Here is an 18,003-nt window from a genome sequence, read left to right on the forward strand (position 1 = left end):
TCAACTGGGTTACCGCCTGTCAAATAGATAGAAATACACGAAAATCAGTTGTGTCTAACTTTTTTTCAATGAGCCCATACTATCTAAAAGCTTAAAATATCTACGATACAGCTTCACCTCATTCTCGCAAGTTTCAACACGTGATCATTTTTTTTTAGAGATTCTTATCAAAATTCAATCTATAGGTAAATGAATAGATGATCAATGGTGAAAATTTGATAGAACGTGATAAATTCACTGTGTCTAAACTACCCGGCGAAAAATGTTTGGACTCAATAGTATCTAATGTCCGGTACGGTGACGGACAAACAACAGACAGAGAAAGGTAGAAATTCTGTTTATTTATATGTTGTTTTAATGATATTGAAGAATATACATACACATATAACTATTTTCGATAGTGTGATGTAATATTTTCTACCACCGTTCTAGATTTTATGAAGAAATAAGTAAAACGGTACATCAAAATTGTGAATTGAGTGAACCCTGCCTCAAATTTGTTTTATTTCTTTTTAAATTTAGCACATTGTACGGAAAGAAAGGTACGGAAAGAAAGATATTAACACGAAGATTTCAAGAATTTTCACTATGATCGCCTCAATATTTGCATGTCTGTGCATGGAATGAAAGAAGTGGGTCATGTCAAAATTGAAGCACCCGGTTTTGTCAATGTATACGACCCGGTTTTGTCATAGAAAATAATGCATAATCGCATGACGAAAATTAAAATATGGCGTTCAACAGCAGTTTGAGGGATCGTTGAAAAACATTTTCTTTCAGAGGATAACTTATAACCTTTTTGAATCCGTAAACACTTGAATTGCTGCTATATTAAAACAAAGCAAATTTCAATTTTGTTTTGTATAAAATAAAGGAAAAATTAAAAAGAAATGAAGGTTTTGTAACACAATTAGATTTTTTTATATCAACTATGTAAATATAAGTGTTCAAACTTAAGTAGTGTACGGCCTTGGAAATTTAAGGACGCACATTTGATATGTGATTTTCTGGTACAACAAGATGGTTATCTTAATGTTCCGCTCTACTTAAAAAGGGAGACAGTATGATCGTTTGAAAATAAAAATTTTGAAACTAAACGTTCATTATAAAGCAAGAGAATAAGACAAATGTACGCCAAAGAAGAGGAATTTCCTAGCGGCGAAAAGGATCACAATAAAAGTGCGTTAAAAATATGTTTATCCCTCCTTGTTACAATAATACTAAGTATAAATTAGTATAATAGTCTTAGGCCATCCGGAAATTGCAATGATGATTATTTAATTAGTAATTTTATAAATAAACGATGTTTTATCTCTTATTTTTCTTTTTTTTAACATTAACAAATTCTTTAATGCACTAGTATCAAGTTGTAAAATGTTAACAACTGCCCTATATAGTACAACTATTATATATAGGTTTATCTCTTCATTGCATAATGATTATCGTACATTGACAAGTGTTCTACAATTTAAGCACGTCGGTCAAATTGTCAATATGCAAGGGTGGACCGAGGCTATGATTTTTGAAAGGGGCATATTCATAAACGGATTTTACACCACCGAGCGTAGCAAGGAAAACTTTTTTTAACGATTTAATGCTAAATAAAAAATCATATATAAATCTTAAAAAACATGATAAAATAATTATTTCTAGCCACCAAAAAAGAGGGGGATGGGGTCGGCGTACTCCCTCTACCCCCTGGATTCGCCACTGATATAATGTAACTATGTCGTTAACCATCATAAAATTTAATAAAAGACGAAAAAAACAGCCGCCAATCGCATATTTACTATAGGGCTCTGTAATCAAACGAGTTAAGCCTTTTTCAACCCACTGAATTTTATATTTTGTTCATATGGTGTGCTGTTATACCAGTTTTTTTCTTGGTTTTTTTTTACAGTTTTCATTTCGGGGTCTTATTTAGCTTGCTATGCCGTATGGACGTTTCTCATTGTTGGATGCCGTACGGTGTTCTATATTTGTTAACTTTTACGTCATTTGGTCTCTGATGGAAAGCTGTCTCATTGTAATTTTTCACGGGCTAAATTGCCACTTAGGTTGTTCTACGAAGACGAAGACGAAGACGAAGATATTGGACGTTATAATGTTGCAAACCAACTTTTATTTATAAAAAGAAATAATTCTTTCATGCCATGCTCAATGCTCATTTTAACATAGGTAGGCATTATATTTGATAAAATTTTTAAACCAAGCGTTAGCAAGGTATAAAATATTGACAAATATAATGCCTTCCCATGTTAAAATGAGCGCAGAGCATGGCATCATAGAATTATTTTGATTTTAATAGGGAAGTTTAGAACTTGTGTATTTCGAAGAGGACATGGAATACACTTTGAAAGGCACTTTTTGATTTGAGATATCCAAAACGTTCTTATATATATAAGATGATGTGGTATGAGTGCCAATGAGACAACCCTCCATCCAAGTCACAATAGGTCAAAGTACGGCCTTCAAAACGGAGCTTTTTCTCTCACTGTCCGTCAATGGATGATCGAATGAGTAAATATATTGTAAACATAGTAAAGCATACTATCCTTACTCTTTTGATAAATGGATATGGTAACACAATTAATCCATACCTTCTTATTTTTGCATCATCACAGTAGTATAGAAAACAAACAAACATTTGTTAGATGTATTTCTATTTGTATCCATCTGATGAGTTAAGCCTTTTTCAACTGATTTTTATAGTTCGTTCTTATGTTGTACTGATACACCAATTTCCCAGGTAAGGGGAGGGTTGGGATCCCGCTAACATGTTTAGCCCCGCCACATTCCGTATATATGTACCTGCCCCAAGTCAGGAGTCTGTAATTCAGTGGTTGTTGTTTGTTGCTGTGTTACATATTTGGTTTTCGTTCATTTTTTATGTACATAAATTAGACCGTTAGTTTCCTCGTTTGAATTGTTTTACATTTGTCATTTCGAGGCCTTTTATAGTTGACTATGCGGTATGGGGTTTGCTCATTGATGAAAGCCTTACGGTGACCTATAGTTGTTGATTTCTGTGTCATTTGGTCTCTTGTGAAGAGTTGTCTCATTGGCAATCACACCACATCTTCTATTTTATATCATAAGGAATTAATGTAAGTACATGCTATAAAGTATTTATTTCCATTTAAACTTAGTTCGAAGATAAGTTCAATAAGGTATACGTATAGCATTCAAAAATGTCTACTCCCTATTTCAAAAAGTTCCCGTTTGAAATATATTTTAACACGACATGTTTGTATTGCAATAACATCTTTATAACATCATTTTGACTAACATATTTAATTTCTTCCGATGGGCAATGTTCAGATCCGTGTTAACGTAGCTTTTCAAAAATTTGTGGTTTCAAAACAAAACAAAACCGGGTCCTATACTGAGACAAAACCGGGTCCTTATGTAATAAACAACATTGACGAAACAGGGTCCTTCCATTTTAACATGACCCACTTCTGTCGTTCCATGCACAGAAATGCAAATATTGAGGTGCCCATAGTGACTAGTCATGCAATCTCTGTGTTAATATCTTTCTTTCCGTACTTTTCTGTCCGTACAATATGCATAATTTAAAAAGAAATTAAACAAATTCGTAGCAAGGTTCACTCAATTCACCATTTTTTTACTTATTTCTCCATTCATCTAGAACGGTTGTAGAAAATATTACATCACACAATCGAAAATAGTTATATGTGTATGTTTATTCTTCAATGTCATTTAAAAAACAAATAAATAAACAGAAATTCTACCTTTTCTATGTCTGTTGATTGTCCGTCACCGTACCGGACATTAGATACTATCAAGTCTAAACATTTTTTGCCGGGGTAGTTTAGATACAGTGAAATTATATAATGATAAACATCAGCAGATATACAAAACCATAATACACCATAATAGAACGTTAATTCATTTCTCATTTAAAAAAGACAGAGTCTATACATCATTCATAAAAACATATCATAATAATAAAAATGATGATGAAATTGAAAATACTGTGCATAGTGAATTTTGAATGGAGTTTTAAATATATTTATACATTTCAGACACTCGAAAATGATTTTTTTTGTAAATGAAACTAGGTTACAATTACATTATATGTTGTTGTTATTTTTTAAACATAAAGAGGTAGTTGTAATATAACTATTCAGAAACAGTTCTCTTTTTGGAATGTGAGGAGAGCCCTATGAGACATCATTTTGTCACGGTGTATAAAGATACAGGGAAAGTTATGTCATGAATAGGTTTCAATGTGACAGACATGTGAAATAACTATTAGTATACATGACATTTGAGAACAATCATATAAAATACTGGTGAGTACTGGTATATCTTCTTTACTAAAGTTCACAATCTTGAAATGTGTTGGAGAACATTGGGCAATGAGGTTCTTCAGATAATTCAACTTTCCCATGTTAACCAAATTCTTACGATAAATAATATTAGTAATGTAATAATATAAAACATCTGCTGTAGTTTTCTTTTAGAACTTATTATGATTGATTCAACATATATCAACAATTTTATAACAAATATACACACTGATAGACATCTTCCTGTAACATATCTTGATATTTCATTTGAGTATGTTTTTCTTTCTTTTCTGGCTCTAAATAATATGTTTTATCTGAAATATTTACTTATTAAAATTAAAAATGTCAGCTGCAAAAGGTATATGTAAAGGTATACGTATACCAACAAAACAATTCACATTCAGATTTTTGTAAAATTGTAACAATAACAAATTAAGTTGAATTGAGCAATGACTTGGGACAGCAAGATTTTAAACCTATCATTTAAATCAAGCTTAGACAAGCAGCAATAAAAAAAACCATTATCTATCATTGGTGGTCTATTAAACTTGAAACACTTAATGCTATATGATTACCCAATGTAAAATGACAAAAAAAATACTGTTTACCTCCTGTTCTAAAACCCAGAACAATTTGATATTATATGAATACAATAAAAGAATCCTAAAGCACTTATAAAAATATGAATACCCCTTCTTTGATAATTATGTAAATTTAACCCCTATAAATTGCTAGTTTATATGCAATACCACGAGAAATGTTTTGAAAGAACTGATTGTTTACCCTATAGCTAAGAAGTGTATAAAATCTTCTTTATTTTGTGATGGAGTCCTAGTGTGTCTTCCTAATTGTTTTCTATGTCCTTTCTCTGCATTAAACTCTAACAACACAGGTCCGTCCATTGATCGCATAAAAATAGTTCCAGATATATTTTTGCAACTGTATCAAATAAGGTGCAACATTTTTTCAATCAAAATTCTTAGCAAGGCTTAAGTTCTAAAATTTGAAAATTAACCTATCTTTAGTGAATAAAAGTATCCAATGGATAGACAGAGTGGTAGAATGAATGCACACGTTGTTAGCTATATCCTACCTGTTATTACCACAACCTTCAGCAATTTTAACAAATGAGAACGTATGGGGTATATAACACAGATAACTAAAGTAAACTTGAATTAACATACATATATATATTGAACACTACAGAAATTTTTAAAACAAATAAATAAATACATAAAAATATAACACAACAAAAATAAGATACAGGGTTACAAATTCCACTAAAACCTTGGATCAAAGTGAACTCATTTGCTTTGCAAGAATAAAATTTGTAACTCCAGTAGTAAAGCCCATCGTATTGCAAGTGTTTTAATTCAATAATCAATGTTATGATGTAAGACATCTTGAAATAAACTGTTAACACAGAGATCTGTCTAGCCTGTATGTAATTTTGATAGTAGAATGCAAATGTTGAAATTAAAATGGCAACTTTTAACATGTAAAATATGCAAAACATTCAAAGTCGATGACCATGACTGAAGGTGGGGAGCTAAATAATCTCCGTGGAAACGTGAAATGCTAATGCAAATACAACTGAATACCAAATATCATTGACTTATCATGAGTGATTCCCCTTAAACTGAGATAAAACTTGAACATGTAAACTATATGGAAAGGTTTTAAAGTCAATAAACCATGCAATCTCCATGAAAATGAGAAGTTAAAATTCTTATACAACCGCATTCCAAATATTCTTGAATTACTATTAGTGGTTCATCTTAAACTAATGTAATCACAAACATTTTAACATGTAAGCTATGCAAAGTCAGTAGACCATGACTGAGGGAGTCGGGCATATTATCTCCATGGAAATGAGATGGTCCAAATAATGATCAATTTTGAATGTTTGAATTAAAAAATGATCATTACGTATCATAGACAAGCCAACAAGAATGATCTTTGTTTAATTCACTCACACCTACAGCCTATTTTGTATTGCGTTACCTTTTGTTTGTTATATTTTGTAAGTCATTTCCATTCAAAAGTACATTATTTTAAGGCTATCGAGTTCAGCTGATTTTCTAGAAATACACGAGTTATGCTTGTAATGACCGAAATAAATGTTGACTATTCAGGATGTACACAAGATTTTTTAATGATCATTTTCCTTCCATGCATGTAAAGTATAATACATATGTGCATTTTAATATACGCGTTATTACGAAGAATTAAGGAGGTTCAAAATAATTCCACTATTTTCGTTTAAAACCAAGCACAATTACGGTTTTCGAAATTCGGCATATTTTCTAAACTATGTTGAAGTCCTTCTTTTATCACAAAGTGATTAAAAATTGTTCTAGAGTTGTCTCTCTTTGTCTGTTGTTAATTGTAATTCACAAATACCAAAATTAAAATACTACAGACTTTCTGTATAATATACTCATTTGTGTAGAGGTTCTCTGTTTTTCATTTATAACTTTTACAACTTATACAAAAACAATCATTCTAATTACACAATCAATTTATTACACCAACTTGTATTTACATTTTCATGACTAGAATATACATTTTTACTTTGTGGCATTACTTTGGCTACAGAGTATTCTATAATATTTTGTTGAGGCGCCAGGGTGACTACCGATTACCTATACACAATGGCTATCAGCTGACCTATGTTGACATAGTGTCATAAAACCCCTGGTAGTTAAACACGGTTACACCACCACCTACCATGGGGAGTGACCGGGGAAAACACTCGTATTACCAATGCTCCAGTTATTAGTGCCCCACCTGTTGGCAGGTGTAGGCCTCCCCTCTATAAGATGAGGTGGAGGAGGTCCCAGAGTTACCCATCTGTAGACCCCATCGTTACCACTAACCACATTTTCCAAACCTGCAAATTGTAGAACTTGTCAGGCCCAGAGCAAGGGCCGAGTGAAATGATCCCCCAATCACTACCAGTCTCCCTGGACCACCACATGGGAGCCCAAGTCACCTACCAAATCTGACTTGGGTTCTCACTTCATTATTGAAGCATTGGAAAAGTTGAAATTGTTGTGCGTAGGAAAGACTCAACCCCTCCTTGTATATTATTCAAGAAAACCTGGTTTCCAGTTTGTGATAAATGAATTCCATCTGTTCTGTATAAAGACACGTCGCTTGCCCTAATGTTCTCATGTAAAATAGCTTTCCCCCCATTTTCTATTACAAAGTTTTTGACCACTGAATTCACTCTTTTTCTCTTCTGTTCGATTATTGCACCCGCATTCAAGGGTGCAAAATGCCAGTATCTGCGCTGTAGCATTGAAGACCATATTATAATAACATTTTTAAATAAAGCCTGGTAACGTAGGATAGAACATTTTACATTTTCAATTAAACCCTTCCCTGTCAATTCTAAATCTGTCAAATCATTAGCTCCACAGTGAATAATAATAAAATTAGGAGAAGGTAAAAATTTTCTTTTTGCATCCAGTAGGAAGTCCAAATCTTTAATCTGTAAACCAGGTTGCCCTATCCAGTATATTGTAACACCTTTGGATTCCAGTCCCAGGTTGGTCCTACCATATTTCTTCGCCTCTACATTGGCCCAATGAACAAGGGAACTTCCAACAATCCATAAAATCTTGGGACCTGTGAAAACTTGTAGCTTGTTAGCCTTTTGATACTAGAAAAATTGCAACCTAATATAGCGAGAATAAGCATGCGATTTCCATCTGCCTAATTTCATAATTACCTCCTAGGAGACCCCCTGCCTGGCTAGTTCCATGGCTCCCCCAATTCTAAAACTATGTGACCTAAAATGACCTTTACTAATATGAAGAAAATATAAAGCCTTTTCCAGTATACTGCTGAATTGGTATCTAGTTAAAGGCATACCATTATAATGAATAAACAAATCTTTATTGTTACAGGTAGGTCGTACCTTTAAGTATTCGTTAATGAGTCGTATCGGACAGTATTTTTTTCTGTTATTAGGTATCAACAAGGTAACGGACTTTCCCTTTTGGTCAGTTTTTGACCACCTTCCCCTTAGCTCCAGGACTTTTTTCTTAACTAAAATATCAGAAATTGTTAAGTTGGAGCCATTTATAACAGATTTGGTTTTTGAAGTAGTGATTTCCCCTACCCTTAGCAAACCAAAGAAGGCAACTGAAAAAACTAATGAAAATAAAGCAGCTTCATATTTATTCTTACATACTTTATCTAAACAACCTATCATATCTGCTAACAATTGCACTGTAATTGGTGCTCTAATGTCATTACGTTTCCCTCCTTGAATTCTTTTTATTCCTCCTAATGCCTTGCCAATTATAAAGAATTTTGTAGTATCCTGTATGCCTTGTATTTTATGATGGTATGAAACTCCTGATATATAAGATGATATGGTACCCCAAGAAAGACCTTGTACTGACAAAAAAGCTATAAAATTTAGCAAATCAATGACTGGCACTGGCCAATGCTGTTTCAATTTGTAAGATGATCTAAAATTACAAAGTTTTGACAGAGCGAAATTGTATGATTTTTGTGTATTTTTGGACACACCTTGATTGACAATATAATCCGCCACCTGACTGAAATGTTCCAGATCTGTGTTGGAATTTTGGTTGGCCACTGGTCTGCTTCTGGAGCTAGGCTTCTGAACTTCCCCCACTGAGAACGAGAAAGACAATCAGCAATTTGGTTTTGTTTTGAAGGGATATAAGTTGCCTTAACTGACGTATTGTTTTTTAAGTTCATTAAAACCATTTGTCTTACTAAAGTCAGAACTCTACTTGATTTGCTAGTTATCATATTAATGATTTGAACAACCGCCTGATTATCAACATGAAAAATAACTTTTTTGTTAACAAAATATGATTCCCAGGACATAAGTGCTGCTACAACTGGAAACAACTCTAACAATGTCATATCTCTGGTGATTGCAGTTTCAATCCAATGTTTTGGCAATATGCCTTGGGCCCACTGACCTGCAAAATAGATCCCATACCCACCTTTGGACCCCCTGCACTATCCGTGAACAACTCTAATTTTTCATTTGAAACCCATACATTGTCGGTTATTACAGTGACACCATTGTATTGTTTTAAAAAGTCTAACCAAACTTCTAAATCTGCTTTCATCTGCTTGTTTACCCGAATTTTGTAATATGATTTTCTTACCCCGATTGTTGAATTTATGAGTCTGCGACAGAAGGTGCGGCCTGGAGCAACCACCTTGCAAGCAAAATTCAGGAGCCCAAGGAGAGATTGCATATCTTTAAGAGTTATTTTAGAACTGTCTGAGGTATCTCTGAATTTTTGTGAGAGTTTGACAAGTTTTTCATTTGGAAGCCGCATGATTAAATTCTGTGTATCAAATTCTATATCTAAAAAAATGAGTAATGTAGTAGGCAAAGTAGTCATGTCAGTAGCAAGAGGAATACCTATTTTATCGCATACCTCTTGGAATATCTTCAAAGTATTGCCAACTTTTGATGTTTGGCTCGACTCGACAAAAAGAAAATCATCTAAATAATGGAGGATATTATCATTTCCGCTTTTTTGCTGTATTATCCAATGCAAAGCTTTTGCAAATTTCTCCCACAGGGCACAACTTATTGAGGCCCCCATTGGCATCATTTTATTAAGATTATATTCACCCTGAAATTTTATCCCTAACAAGTCAAAATCCTGCGGGGCAATTGGCAACAAGCGAAAAGCCGCTTTTACATCACACTGACTTAAACGGGCAAATGTTTTGTGTCTATTATTCAAACATGCTGCTTCGTCGACTGAACTGTACTGCACTGAACAATGATCTTTATCAATACAATCATTTATTGAATTATTCTCAGGATAGGATAAATGTTGAATAAGTCTAAAATCCCCATCCTTTTTTGGCACTAGCCCCATTGGTGATACCTGAAGTGTGGGAAAAGGCGGGTATCTGAAAGGACCAGCAATGCGACCAAGTTTAACTTCCTTCATTAATTTTTCTTTAAAAATGTTGGGTAGCTGTAATGCACTTTTTAAATTGGAACCCTCCCTTGGTTCCCTATATCCAAAATATTTTAATGAAAAACCATATTTGAAACCAGATATAATTTCATGTGCTATACTTTGTTGTGTGGGTAAAATTCTAAAAAAATTCCAAGACCGATACTTTAACAGGAGTATTTCCTAATGAATAAAAATTTATACTTTTTGTTACTTCTTCCTTTGGCCCGGTTATTACATTGGGCCTTTCTGTGTTTGCCACTGCATATTTCACATACACGTTTAAACCTACAACGAGGAAAGTAGGGACAGTCATTATCATTATTATAGTATTTACATGACATATTTACACTTCCACTAGTTACCTGTGATTGTTGATGTGTTCTCGTGTTAGTGTTTGAAAGTGTAGCTGCATTTGAGTTATAATGACCACGATTTTGCGTATTTGTTCTATAACCATGTGATTGCTCTGACACATTGTTTTGTACTGTGGGAGATGTGATGTGTAATAGCCAATATTCACCGTGTATATTTCCCCACGATAAATTTTGATTCTTTTCTATTTTTAGCCTAAATTGCTCGTCGTAAGTGGCCCAGTTTTCTGACCTCGTTGCCGCTAATCTTATATCGCGCATATATTTTAACAATTCCTGTGCCCGTGTCCTATATTTCTCAATGTAGACACTCATAAAAACATGCAGTCCGTTCATTTATGGACAAATAAACACCCGACGATCTTTTTTCAATGCAAATTTTCCCCCTTTTTAATTTCAAATCGCCCTCGTCAACCTCCTTAATTTCTTTTTGCGTTCTCAAAAGATAATGAAGCTCTATAAACTTTCCCTCCCAAATCTTTTCCTTAATTTTAAAAGGCACGTGTTCCCCTACTGTGTCATGAATGCTAGACTCTTGTGTCGGAGTGAAATCAATGGAATTATTTGCCATTTCAAAATTTTTGTGTGACGGGTCGTGCCTAAAAAAGGGGAATGACCGTGTATCTTCCTCCGACTCATTACCTGATGATATTTCAGCATTTTCTTCTGGTCCTTGTGTCTCCACGTGTCTGACCTCCTGTGTTTTCCTGACCATTCTTTTCCGTCCAACTCCGTCCTTCTTTTGAGTGATTTCTTCGTTCCGCACTCCATGTCCTTCTTTCCTGCTGGTCGTCCTCTTCTTCTTTCCAATGGCCCTTGATGGCAATCCCCTGGCATTTCTTTTGTTTGGCATCTTTTCGTTTAAATACTTTAACTAATTTCTGCAGCACCTGCTTTGTTGTTGACAGCAAATTAACAAGTGCCCGATACGGGTATTCCAAAATTCAGATTCCACCTGAGAGCGCCATCTATGGCCATGCCAAATATGGCAATGAGCTTAAGGCTGCAACACCCACACACCCACACAAATATTTAATTGAATTAAACCAGATTATTGAAAATATAAAATTTTGATAATCTCTATTACTAAAGAACTTTAAAAAATTTAAAGCGCCAAAACGTTGTCAGGCTCAGATTGCTTAGAATAGACTTTCAAAACGGATGTTCTTCATTTCATTTAATACAAGTGATCTAGCATATATGGATTTCGATTCAAATACCAAAGATGTCTGTGCACTTTGAATCATCTTGTCGCTAATTTGTTTTTACAGAATACTGATTCCGTTTGGGAACTTTCTTTTAGCTAAAAGAACTTTTCGGAAAAAAGCTAAAACTCAGAACTTACATTTAATGTTAAAATAAGTTAACAATGTTTTATTGAATTTGCAACTACTAGTTTATGCCTCCTTATGACTCATATTGTCAATATAAATACCTAATTAAAGAATGCACTCAGATACTTGTCTGTTAATTAAATAAGGAGGTATGGAGGATAGAAGGTGTGCATTATTCCACGGTGAGATCGTTTTTCTTCATAAAGGAAACAGTATAACATAAGCAACACGACAGGTGCCACTTGTGGAGCAGGATTTGCTAACCATCCCGGAGCACACGAGATCCCCGGTTCTTTATTGGGATCGTGTTGCTCAGTCTTTAGTTTTCTATGTTGTGTTTTGTAAATGTTGTTTGTCTTTTGGTCGTTTTTTCTTTTTTCTTTTTTGTTGTCTTGGACCTATGATTTTGAATATCCGTTTGGTATATCTTCAGTCTCTCCTTCACTTTTAGCCTTTTGAATTCGAAAAAAAATTATAATTCTATAGAACAACAGTAATAATAATATTTATATTTTTGAATTGTGTCTTGTGCATATGCATGCGTTAAGGCTGCAAAATTCTTGCTTGTCGTGCAAAACTACTGCAAAGTTTGCCAAATAGCAGCATATGAGATCTTGTAATTAGTATTTCGATATAAGACAATGCTGTACACAAAAAAGTATTTGCCACAAGATGTCTTATACAAAGATGTTAATGTGGGTATACATCTTTTAAGGTATAGCCTTAGCTCATCACTAATTTAATAAAAAAATATTTGCAAAAAGGCTTTTTAGGTCAAATATGTAAATTTCAACATGTTTATGAAGTCAAAGTGGTAACACACGTAGCTTTTCTTATCTGAAGTATCAAGATTAATTGTATATCAACCTCTTGATTTATCAGTAAAACTAACTTTACTTTAAAAGGATAGAAGAAATTTGAAATTTTTACAATTTCTGATATCAAATGATGGGTCTTATCATACCTCCTCCTTATAACGTTGTTATAATTTGCGTTAAGTCTTTTTAGTCGTGAATAATATCATTATTTTATCAGTAAAATTATCTAAATTAACAACAGTTACTACTTTACAATTGTCGTAATATGTTTAAAAAGTAAAGGATCTTCGAATGCATCAGTGATACTTTTGCATAAATTTTAAATGAAAATTCATGAAAATACGAAGTTTGTCAGGACAAGGTATAGATAAAGGAATTACTACAATCAATGATTTTTTTTATTGTATTTGGCTTTGAGCATTCCTGATGAAGGTATATCCAGAAAGGCGCTTCGGACACATCAAATGCATAACGTGTTGTTCTCATTTTTGTTTTGCTAGAACTAACAACTTAGACACTGAAAAATGAAATAACCCAACAAAAATATTGAAATTTGAGAGAAAAGGTTACATAGATAATTTGCGACACATATATTCCATAACAGTCGCCCAAATTTAAAAAGACAGTTTATCTTGTGGTGTACTCCCTCTCTTCTAGTAGACAACATTTAGTAGAATTTAAAGTCGATTTCCAGAATAACTATTTTACTAAACATTTTGATCAGTAAGAAATCCAGCCTATTTCGTTAGCTTCAGACTGAAGAATGTTTAATATCTGCTAAAAACTGTAGCTAGACTGCACAGTTTTCACTCAATCTTCCCCTCATACTTTTGTCAATATGACTAGCAAACACGAGGAATTATTGTTATTGGTGCGGTCTCGAAAAAAAGAGAATTTTAAATGTTGAAAGGTAACTGTTTAATTCTTTCAAAAACTTTGACAAATTTTAGCAATTTTTGGAAGTGTTGGGTACAAAATGATATTTTTTCACCCTACCACTGACCTCATTTCTGTAAATTTTCGGATGATTCAATTTGGCCCCGTTTGTCCTTGAATGCAACATTTTAAATTGACATGTCAAATTTAACACATTTTTCGAAAAATTGCTTTCAAAAGCACAGGCACTTTATTAGTATTCATCAAATGTTCGAGTTTGTCTGTTTGCCTTTTATCTACGATGAGTTTATTTGAACAATTTCAAGACAAAGCAGTCACATATCCCTATCAACGAGAGATCGTCATGCCTTCCTCCTTTATTATTGTCGAGCCCTCTACTTGTTTGAAGAAACAAAAATCAAGCTTGTAAACTCAAATATATTTGAAATTAGACCGAGGATCAAAAAGGAGTTTCCTGCACGTTTGGCCATTTAAAGGTTGCTAATAACATATATAACTCCACGTAACCACACCACGTATCTCCATCCGAAACTACGGATGCATTATGCTCCCTGTGAATCGGATCCAGATTTTACTTCCCCACCGTTACACACTTTTCATTAATTGCTCCTCGGGATTCGGATCCCTCCGCAGATTTCGGATCAGGATACCCGGTGTGGTAACATGTCTGTTGTCAAAAGTATCATTGGACAAATGCCTTCGTCCACGAAAAACTGTTCGGGCTTAATTGGAATTGGGGAGATAAGATGACACTGATTTTCAAAACTTTTCTGATTGCATTTAGGAGCAAAGATAAATGCAAATAACTTGTTATTTTTCCTAAATGTTTGTTTCTTTTAATAGAATGGTTAAATTGCATATATCACACTGGACATTATCATACATTGTTTCCGTTTTATTGCGTGATCTAAATGATCGAGATTTAAACCACTTTTAAATTAAAATATAAAGTGTATAATTAATTATTCATAAGAATACGAATCATATATTCTCGGAAACACATAATCACTTTTCCATCATGTGATAAATAAATATAGTGTTAAAATATCTAGCATGTCATATATCCCAATTTGATCACGTGTGCACGTTATTGGCCAAATAACACGGATAACAATAGTATATGAAATAAGATCTTTGGAATAACCACAAATATTGGACATTACAGGAAAATTTGAAAAAAAATTAATAAAGAACGCTATTTCAAGAGACTATTTGATAATCATACGTCGTAGACAGGAAACATCATAACCTTTAGAAAGAAGAGAAAAAGATTAAAAAGTTAATAAAATATAACACGGAAAATCTAAGACGGAGGACTACGAATTCCACTAAAATCCGAAATCACGGTGACCTTTAGGTGTCAGACCACCAATTCGCCCACTCCAATTTAGAAGGAATGAAAGAGTAGCCCTACTCTGACAAAAAATAGTGCTTTTGATGTCATTGTTTACTTAGATAAAGGCAACAGTAGTATACCGCTGTTCGAAATTCATAAATCGATTAAGAAAAAACAATTCCGGGTTACAAACTAAAACTGAGAGAAACACATTAAATATAAGAGGAGAACTACGACACAACAGAAACACAACATTAGAATGTAACACACACAGAAACGAACTATAATATAACAATGGCAATTTTCCTGACTTGGTACAGAACATTTTAAGAAAAAAATGGTGGGGTGAACCTGGTTTTGTGGCTAGCCAAACCTCCCGCTTTTATGGCAATGTTAAATATAATATTAAAATGACAACATTACATGACAGGACTACAATACAAATAAATGGGAGAATATATAGGACAGAGAAACATACGAATAATAGCTAACAAAAAGTACCAGGTTTAAAATTAAATACGGAAGACGCGCGTTTCGTCCACACAAGACTAACGAGTGACGCTCAGATCCAAAAAGTTCAAAAGCCAAAACAAGTACAAAGCCGAAGAGCATTGAGGACCAAAAGCTCCAAAAAGTTGTGCCAAACACGGCTAAGGTTATATGTCTGGGATAAGAAAATCCTTAGTATTTAGAATAATTCATACTTTTGCAAACAGTAAATTTATAAAAAAATGACTATATAATAGATATACATGATAACACCGAAGTGGTGACTAACTACAGAATAAAAACGGACACATAAAACAACATAAACCAGCACATAAAAATTCACAGCCGAGTTAGCCAAAGATATCAACGCAAAAAAAAAGGTGACGTCACATTTGAATTACTGAAATTTCCCCAAAATAGGATAGAATTAGGATAGAATTCAAGATTTGGTTTTAAAATACTCATATAACATTTATTAATAACAATGAAAATTACAATACTAATTAATATGAAATGTGGTAGTAATTAGATAATTAATAGTATTATCTAGCTATGTCGGTGTTTCTTCTAAATCAAACTGTAAACCAAATATATCGTATAAATTTAGTTGACCCAAACTAAAATCTAATTAATGAACTGGGTGATTAATTATCTTTACCATAACACACAAATACAACAGAAAAAAATAAGATTTACAACTACAAACGTTAAGACATTTGACAAAATCCGATGATAATAACAAATATAACATCAAAACTAAATACATGAATTTTGGATAGAAAAGTACCGTGACACGTCTTATAGCAATGCAAATTCACACTCAGCAAAACAGTCACAATCGGGAATAAGTCACGTTCGGTAATTAAACTAACAAACAAATTTGCAGAAATGAAACTTTTGGTGAAAGAGAAATATATTTACACCATCTTGAGCCAAAATATACTTGTCTATGAGCGTGCATTAAAAATTGAGGATTAATGCGCTCCATAGTATACTTATCTAAGATTTCCAGAAAACCGGGGGTTATTTTTAGTAGTTTTTGGATTCCGAACGGTCATTTTTTATTACAAGACTTTAAACATGGGTTGAAAATTGGCATGTAGAAAGGTGATACATATACAATTCAGGATATACCTGGTTTCTATGAAGTCAAACTTAAAGTAAAATATTTAGAAAGCTGTGGAAATTGAGAAACAATGGTTGAAAAGATAGGGATTTTGAATTGGTGGTCTGACACCGTATTCAATAAGGGTTAAGATGTTAAAATCTGTATGAGACATTTTACTGAAATTTGTAAAAGAAAAAGACAAATTGCTATTTCACGAATGTTTCACATTAGTATATAAACTGGATCGATTCATTGAATAATCTATAAACACTTTCTTCTAACTGTCTTTAAAATTAAAAAAATTCCAAATAGATATAAGAAGATGTGGTATGAGTGCCAATGAGACAACTCTCCATCCAAGTCAAAATTTATAAAAGTTAACCATTATAAGTCACAGTACGGTCTTCAACACGGAGCATTGGCTCACACCGAACAGTAAGCTATAAAGGGCCCCAAAAAATTACTAGTGTAAAACCATTCAAACGGGAACTCAAAGACTGTGTACAGATTTTTCTGAAATATATTTCGCTAATTATTCAAAAGTTCTGATTTTCGTTTTCATCTTTTCTTTGTTGACATAGTTGTTTGTTTTTATAGTGATAAGGATTATAACACAATGTGACTGCTGTACTCCAATTTTTGACATTTTTACTTATTATGTCTGTTTGTTTTGCCCACACATTGTTGTCAATATAATGGAATTCTATGCGACTGTCATACAAGTGAGAGGATTAACTAGCTATAAAACCTGGTTTAATCCATCATTTTCTACATAATGTAATGTCTGTACCAATTCAGGAATATGACAGTTGTTTTCCATTCGTTTGATGTGTTTGAGCTTTTGGTTTTGCCATTTGATAAGACACTGTCCGTTTTGAATTTTCCTTGGTATTTTTGTTATATTACTTTTTGCAGATTTTCTTTTTATTTTATGGAAAATCATAATTTTTTCTTCAGCAAGCCTTTCTCTTTCAAATTGATATTTCGTATATTGACTTTGTAAAATGAAATTATTTTAACAATAGAACAAGTGCCCGAGGGTATCATCAGCTCATTAGACATAACTTCGGTACTGACATGATTTATAAAAACCTTTCTAAAATTGACCGTTTATAAATAACAGCAACAGAAGTATACCGCTGTTCAATAGTCAAAAATCGATTAAGCGAAAACAAAACGGTTCACAAACCAAAACCGAGGGAAACACATCAACTATAACAACGGAGGAAAACAACGGAACAACAGAAACACTGAACTGCAACAAAAACAAACGCCATATTCCTGACTTGGTACAGGACATTTTAAGAAAAAATTGTGGGTTGAACATAGTTAAATTTGGAGTTAAAAAGAAAC

This window comes from Mytilus californianus, unplaced genomic scaffold, assembly GCF_021869535.1.
Source record: "Mytilus californianus isolate M0D057914Y unplaced genomic scaffold, xbMytCali1.0.p SCAF_6, whole genome shotgun sequence".
NCBI classification, from domain to species: domain Eukaryota; kingdom Metazoa; phylum Mollusca; class Bivalvia; order Mytilida; family Mytilidae; genus Mytilus; species Mytilus californianus.